Genomic DNA, 6,317 nt, shown 5'->3' with positions numbered 1-6,317 from the left:
AAAATAAGCCGACAAATTTGAAGTCTCAGTTATTTTCCCCACGTGATTATTCAGACCTACAGTGTGTTGTTTTATATTACATTTCTAATTAAATGGTGGTGAGCCAGAAATTGTATCATTTTAGAGGTAATCCAAGTTATTCGAGGCCAGTGTGACATTTATTCTATTGTATACCATATCGCTTGTTGCATTTGTCTTGGGGCAACGTTTATATTTTTGCGTGTATTTTTCATTACACGTTGCTTGTCAGTTAGAAAACCCTCTCACGTTTCACTGTGGCTACAGCATGCAGCAGAAAAACCTCCTATGTTTTACTCGTCAATTATTATATCACTAGTAAAGTTACACAAGTCATAATCATGTATTCGTGTAGCTAGCATTTCACTGTTTTTTATTCCGATATGAATTTTGTCAAATTTTATGCATATTGTCAGTTTACTGATGAAACATTTATCGTAAAGGGTGATTCTTGGAGGGATTTTGCCACACTGTGTACAACAACTTCATCATAATATCACGATAATCAAGAAGGCCGTTTAAGGAACCTTACGATTATTGCTGTCGATCAACACGATTCCTACTGCTACATGTTGGGCTAATTCTTTACTTTCGCTGTTCTTGTATAGCAGTTGTTTTGGTGTTGTTTCTGCATTGCATTTTTTTCTTTCTTTCTTTTGCTAATCTTTAAATACTGTGAAATATCGCTGTGTTTCTCTGTACTTGTTTGTTATTGACGCTCTCAGATTTCATACGAAATCTTATCTGAAACCGGCTTGATGCATAATTCGGCAAAGTCTGATTGTTCCTCGAGATGGTTTACGTAAAACCTGTCATTCTTAAAGTGAAAGACAACTAACGAAATCTGAGTGAATTTAACGAATTCTCATTAGATTTAAAATACCATTCTATTTCTGGTCTCTGCTGACTCTTAAAATTCATAATGCCGAAAGAAAATATGCTTGTTAAGTGAGTATTGCTGACTGGAGACTTTAAGACTTCGTAGCCAAATCACAATAAGCTCGGCGTTCATAAACACTAGCAGCAGCAGCAGCAGCAGCAGCAGCAGCAGCAGCAGCAGCAACAACAGTAGAAGTAGCAGCAACAGTAGTAAAAGTAGTAGTAGTACATGTAATAGTGATGGTGGTAGTCGTGGTAATAGCAGTAGCAACAGCAGCAGTAACACTAGCAGCAACTGTAGTAGTAGTAGTAGTAGTAGTAGTAGTAGTAGTAGTAGTAGTAGTAGTAGTAGTAGTAGTAGTGGTGATAAAAAAACTCCGAAATCTAAATGCTATTAATTTGCCAAAATTAAATGGAAACTAATTCAAAGATGTTTTTATTTGATGTTGAAATCTCCTCAGTGTACGACTTGACATAGTTACAAATTAAATTTCCCCTGTCTTCATTAAAGTAGACTAATTATAATTAGATTTGCTAGTAAAAACCATTAAGAGCACCATTCTTATGATACAAAATAATATGTATATAAATCTTGAATAAATTATGAAAATTAGTTTTAAATTCATAACAAAAATGAGAAAGGCAACTAATTATTTTGGGAATAATAAAATACATAAGAATTTGTGTATATAAATGTAGAAATAAGTTTTCGTGTGTGTTCAAAGTGCAGAAGGTTTGAGACTTTTCAGGAGAAACATTTATTAATTTCAAAGAAGTACAAGACTCTAATTGCCTTCAAAGTATCTTGAGGAGCAACCAAAAGTCACAGGGAGCAAGATCTGCATTGCAGTTTTGGTGAGGGACAGTTGTGACACTCATGTAAGTCAATTGATTGGTTACCATGATTTAATTGTATATAGGTGCCCTGCCCTAGTGCCAGTGATCTGACCTTTTGCAAGGAAATCGTTTTCTGAACTCCTTCAAAATCTCCACAAAGTACTCTTTGTTGGCCGTCTGGTCATTGGAAACCAAATGGATGTAGATGATGCCCTCGCAGTCGAAAAGAAGAATCACCATGAACTTCCCGGTGGACTTGTTCTTCCTGGCCTCTTGTGCCAGAGAAAAACAGATGGTCAGCACATGCAGATTAATCCATGACCAGTCTGGAGCATTTCATAAGTTTCTGTAGAGTTTTTGTCCAATTTAACACAAACATCACGACTGCATTCTGCAAACTAGTCATCTGTGACAAGCAATGTTATGTAGGGTGTGTCCAAAGTGCTGTTACAGCTGTCTCCTTCAATATGGAATAACAAAAGTGGGTGGCAGGTCAGCTTATTAGTTGTATATGCCAACATTACAATAATCCGATAATCTAGGGCAGTTATGCACCACAAGCCATTGCATAAGACCATCCTGACAGGAAGCACGGATGGGAAGAGAGCGAGAGGCTGTCAGAGACGTTTGCGGACTGATGACATCCAAAGAATGGATTGGAAACAAAAGCTTGGCTGGTTGTATGCATGAGGCACAGCACAGAGGGAACTGGAGAGTTTTGGTACGCAGAGAGGCTACTTGTATGATGGCTGATGTGAAAATAGCTTTGCAGCAGAAGATGTGACTTTCAATTTCTTGATCAGAGTGGAGTAAAAATGATGTAATTGAAGTGAAGAATGTTTCAAGAATCTGCATAAGTTTTAACAATAGACATACCTGACATTTTTATTGATAGTTTCTAAATAAAAACGTGTTTCAAACATCAAATCAAACACTGTGAGTTGCAATTATCACTACGGCGTATATTTTCTTAAATATGGGAATTTATAATAATAATAATAATAATAATAATAATAATAATAATAAGAAGAAGAAGAAGAAGAAGAAGAAGAAGAAGAAGAATAGACATACATGACCCTCTTAAGTACAAGATAGCCCGATTATGAAAAATGAAGTGTCAATTGTTTTTGGGTTATATGTCAGAAGGCATAAAGAGGAATATAAAGGAAACGGGAATAGAGTGCCCAGTAGAACTGTTATAACAGGTTTGCCTCTTTGGCATAGCCAGAATTACCAGGAAAGTATTAGATAGTATGGTAGTGTATTCATCGCAGACTTAAATCTGTGTCTAGGTTTGTAATTTTTTGTATTGTTGATGGAGAAACTCAATATTGAAAGATAATTTATTATAAATGAAGCTCTTTGTAACAGATATCAATATACCGACACCTGAAATATAAGCTTCAAATTTTGGCACAAGCCCAGCAATTTGGGGGTGAGAACTAAGTCAACTACACCCACCTTAGTGAATAACTATGCTTATTTTCTCGACCCCGAAATGATTTGATACTTGAAGCGATAGCAAGATCATCCCATCTTCTAACTTTAAAAGCGTCTTTGATAGCTTGTTCTATTGTTAAGTCTCTGCTTTTAAGATCTTTTGTAATGGCAGAGAACAATAACAAAAGATCTTAAAAGCAGAGGGTTAACAATTGAACAAACTGTTAAGGACGCTTTCGGTGTTAGAAGGTGGAACGAGCTTGCTGTCGCCTCAAGTGCCACAAGGGATAATGAGAACCGAACGAACGAATGAATGAATGAATGAATGACATGATAAAAGGCGAAGCCGACCTCAGCGGAATTAGAACTCAGATCACAAAGAAAGACGAAATTCCGCTAAGAACGTTACTTGGAGTGCCAACGATTCTGTGGCCTCACCGCTTTAACAATGCCAGAAGTGTTGCGTCGGTCACGTGATTGAATCGTTGGGATTTCTTTCCCTTTTCAAGACATTCTCCGCACTGACCTGGACTAGATTCAATTGATATTTCAGTCCGGAAAAACAATTATTCAATCTCTGTGCTTGGTGGATCCATTTTGTATGAAAGAATAATAAAGTTTAAAATAAAAGTCGATACGAACTGGTTATTCAATAAAAGATCCCACGAGGTTACATTGAATTTGAACAGGCAAATACTGTTACACGCACAAGTAATTCTGGTGTCTCTCATAACTTTCCCAGAAGTGTCTGCCAGGTAAATGGGGCCACTAGAATTAATTATTTTATTAAGGAATACAGCAGAATCTACAGCGCTGTTGAATGATCTTCATTTATCTGTTTAAATGACCCAGATTTTTCCCCCAGACAAATATAACGGATATTATACAACATTTCAAATATATAATTACTGGCATTTAAGATAACCTGTCAAATGAGCAAAAGCCATGCATTGTAAACCATCAGCAATCCGTGAACCAGCATTGATTTCGAACGTTGTCTTGCTTTGTATTACTACGGACGCTTCTTATACGCGCTGTGCTACGGGCAATCTTCTACTTAGACATATCTCTTAATCATTACTAATTCTAGTGATGTCCCACATTCTACTTCAGGTCTTAAAAAAAAACGAATACAAACGAAAACACAAAAGAAAACATAGAAGCTGTTGTTGGCAAGTTTCAAAGAAAAGGGAAGATAATTTTAAGAAAATAGTCAAATGTAAATGAATATTTGTGCATAACATTCACTAAATCACTTCTTAGTAATTAAAAGATTATCCTTGTCCAGTTTAAAATCATTTTATTCTTTAGTTATGCAAATTGTGCCGGTGAAAAATTATACAGATATCTTTCTCTACATTTAGAAGTCTCTGTCACCTCTTTTACTCTATTACTTGTTTCAGTCATTTGACTGCAGCCATACTGGAGCACCGCCTTCGGTCGCAGAAATCGATCCCAGGACTTATTCTTTGTAAGCCTAATACTTATTCTATCGGTCTCTTTTGCCGAACCACTAAGTTACGGGGACGTAAACACACCAGCATCGGTTGTCAAACGATGTTGGAGGGACAAACACAGACACACACACACACACACACACACACACACACACACACACACACACACATATATATATACACGACGAGCTTCTTTTAGTCTCCGTCTACTAAATCCACTCAGGAAGCTTTGTTCGGCCCGAGGCTATAGTAGGAGACACTTGTGCAAGGTACCACGCAGTGAGACTGAACCCGGAACAATGTGGTTGGTAAGTAAGCTACTTACCACACAGCCACTCCGATGAAGTTTTATAGACTGAAACATGAATTGTTATTTCTAGCAAATGAAGTTAAAACTTCCACCTAAACATGTAATTAACAACTTCGAGAAACTAACTCCAGATTTCTTGAGATTATCTCCTCTTTGCTTTCAGAGTGACACAGAATCCTCGCTAGGCTTTTGTTTTCTTTCTCTACACAAGAAAGAAGTTGCATTGAATTAAAAGAAATGTTTTTCCATATACAATTCAGAACATTATATATTTAAATGCTGCCGCAGAGCACAACTTTGCCTTTCATCTTCTCAGGGTCGATGAATAAAGTACATGTCAATTACTGGAGTCGATGCGATTTTGGCACAAGGGCAGTAAATTCGTGGAGAAGAGGAAATCAATTGCTGGAGTTGATGTAGTTAACTTCCTCTTCCCCTCAAATTTACTACCCTTGTGCCAAAATCAGGAAGAATTATATTGAGTAGAGGTGACAATGTAATGAAGCTGTATCAACATAAATAATGCAATGTCGACACACCGAACCAATACAAACAAGGAAAGCCATGTAGTCTGAGATAGGAAATTAATTAGAGAAAATTAAGAAATTAATGAGCGTTTCTATTACTCGTAAATAGTAATTTGGTAACTGTTTGCTTCGTTGTTGTTGTTGTTGTTGTTGTTAATGTTGTTATTAACGGGTAAACGTATTGTAGACGACATTAGAATAGCCACATAAACTCTTTTAAACTCTTTTACTTGTTTCAGTCATTTGACTGCGGCCATGCTGGAGCACCGCCTTTAGTCGAGCAAATCGCCCCCATTCTTTGTAAGCCTACTACTTATCCTATCGGTCTCTTTTGCCGAACCGCTTAGTTACGGGGACGTAAACACATCAGCATCAGTTGTCAAGCGATGTTGGGGGACAAACAGACACAAATACACACACACATATATATACATATATATATATTTATACGACGGGCTTCTTTCAGTTTCCGTCTACCAAATCCACTCACAAGGCTTTGGTCGTCCCGAGGCTATAGCAGAATACAATTGCCCAAAGTGCTACGCAGTGGGAATGAACCCAGAATCATGTAGTTGGTAAGCAAGCTACTTACCACACAACCACTCCTGCGCCTATACTTATTTGTAACCAAAATTTCGTTTCTTTATCATTGCCGGAATTTAAAAGATATTCCGAATCATTCCGTCTTCGAAATCTCGAAAGCAGCAGTTTCATTCCCCCGTGCCATATCTTTGTCAACACTACCACCACCATCAAAATTATAGCCAACACCACCACCACCACCACCACCACCATCACCACCAACATTAGAGTCACCATCACCACTACTTCCCCATCTAACCACTACCA

This window comes from Octopus bimaculoides, chromosome 8 (assembly GCF_001194135.2).
Source record: "Octopus bimaculoides isolate UCB-OBI-ISO-001 chromosome 8, ASM119413v2, whole genome shotgun sequence".
Classification (NCBI taxonomy): Eukaryota; Metazoa; Mollusca; class Cephalopoda; order Octopoda; family Octopodidae; genus Octopus; species Octopus bimaculoides.
The sequence above is the reverse complement of the archived record's forward strand: the minus strand, read 5'-3'. Positions refer to the sequence as shown.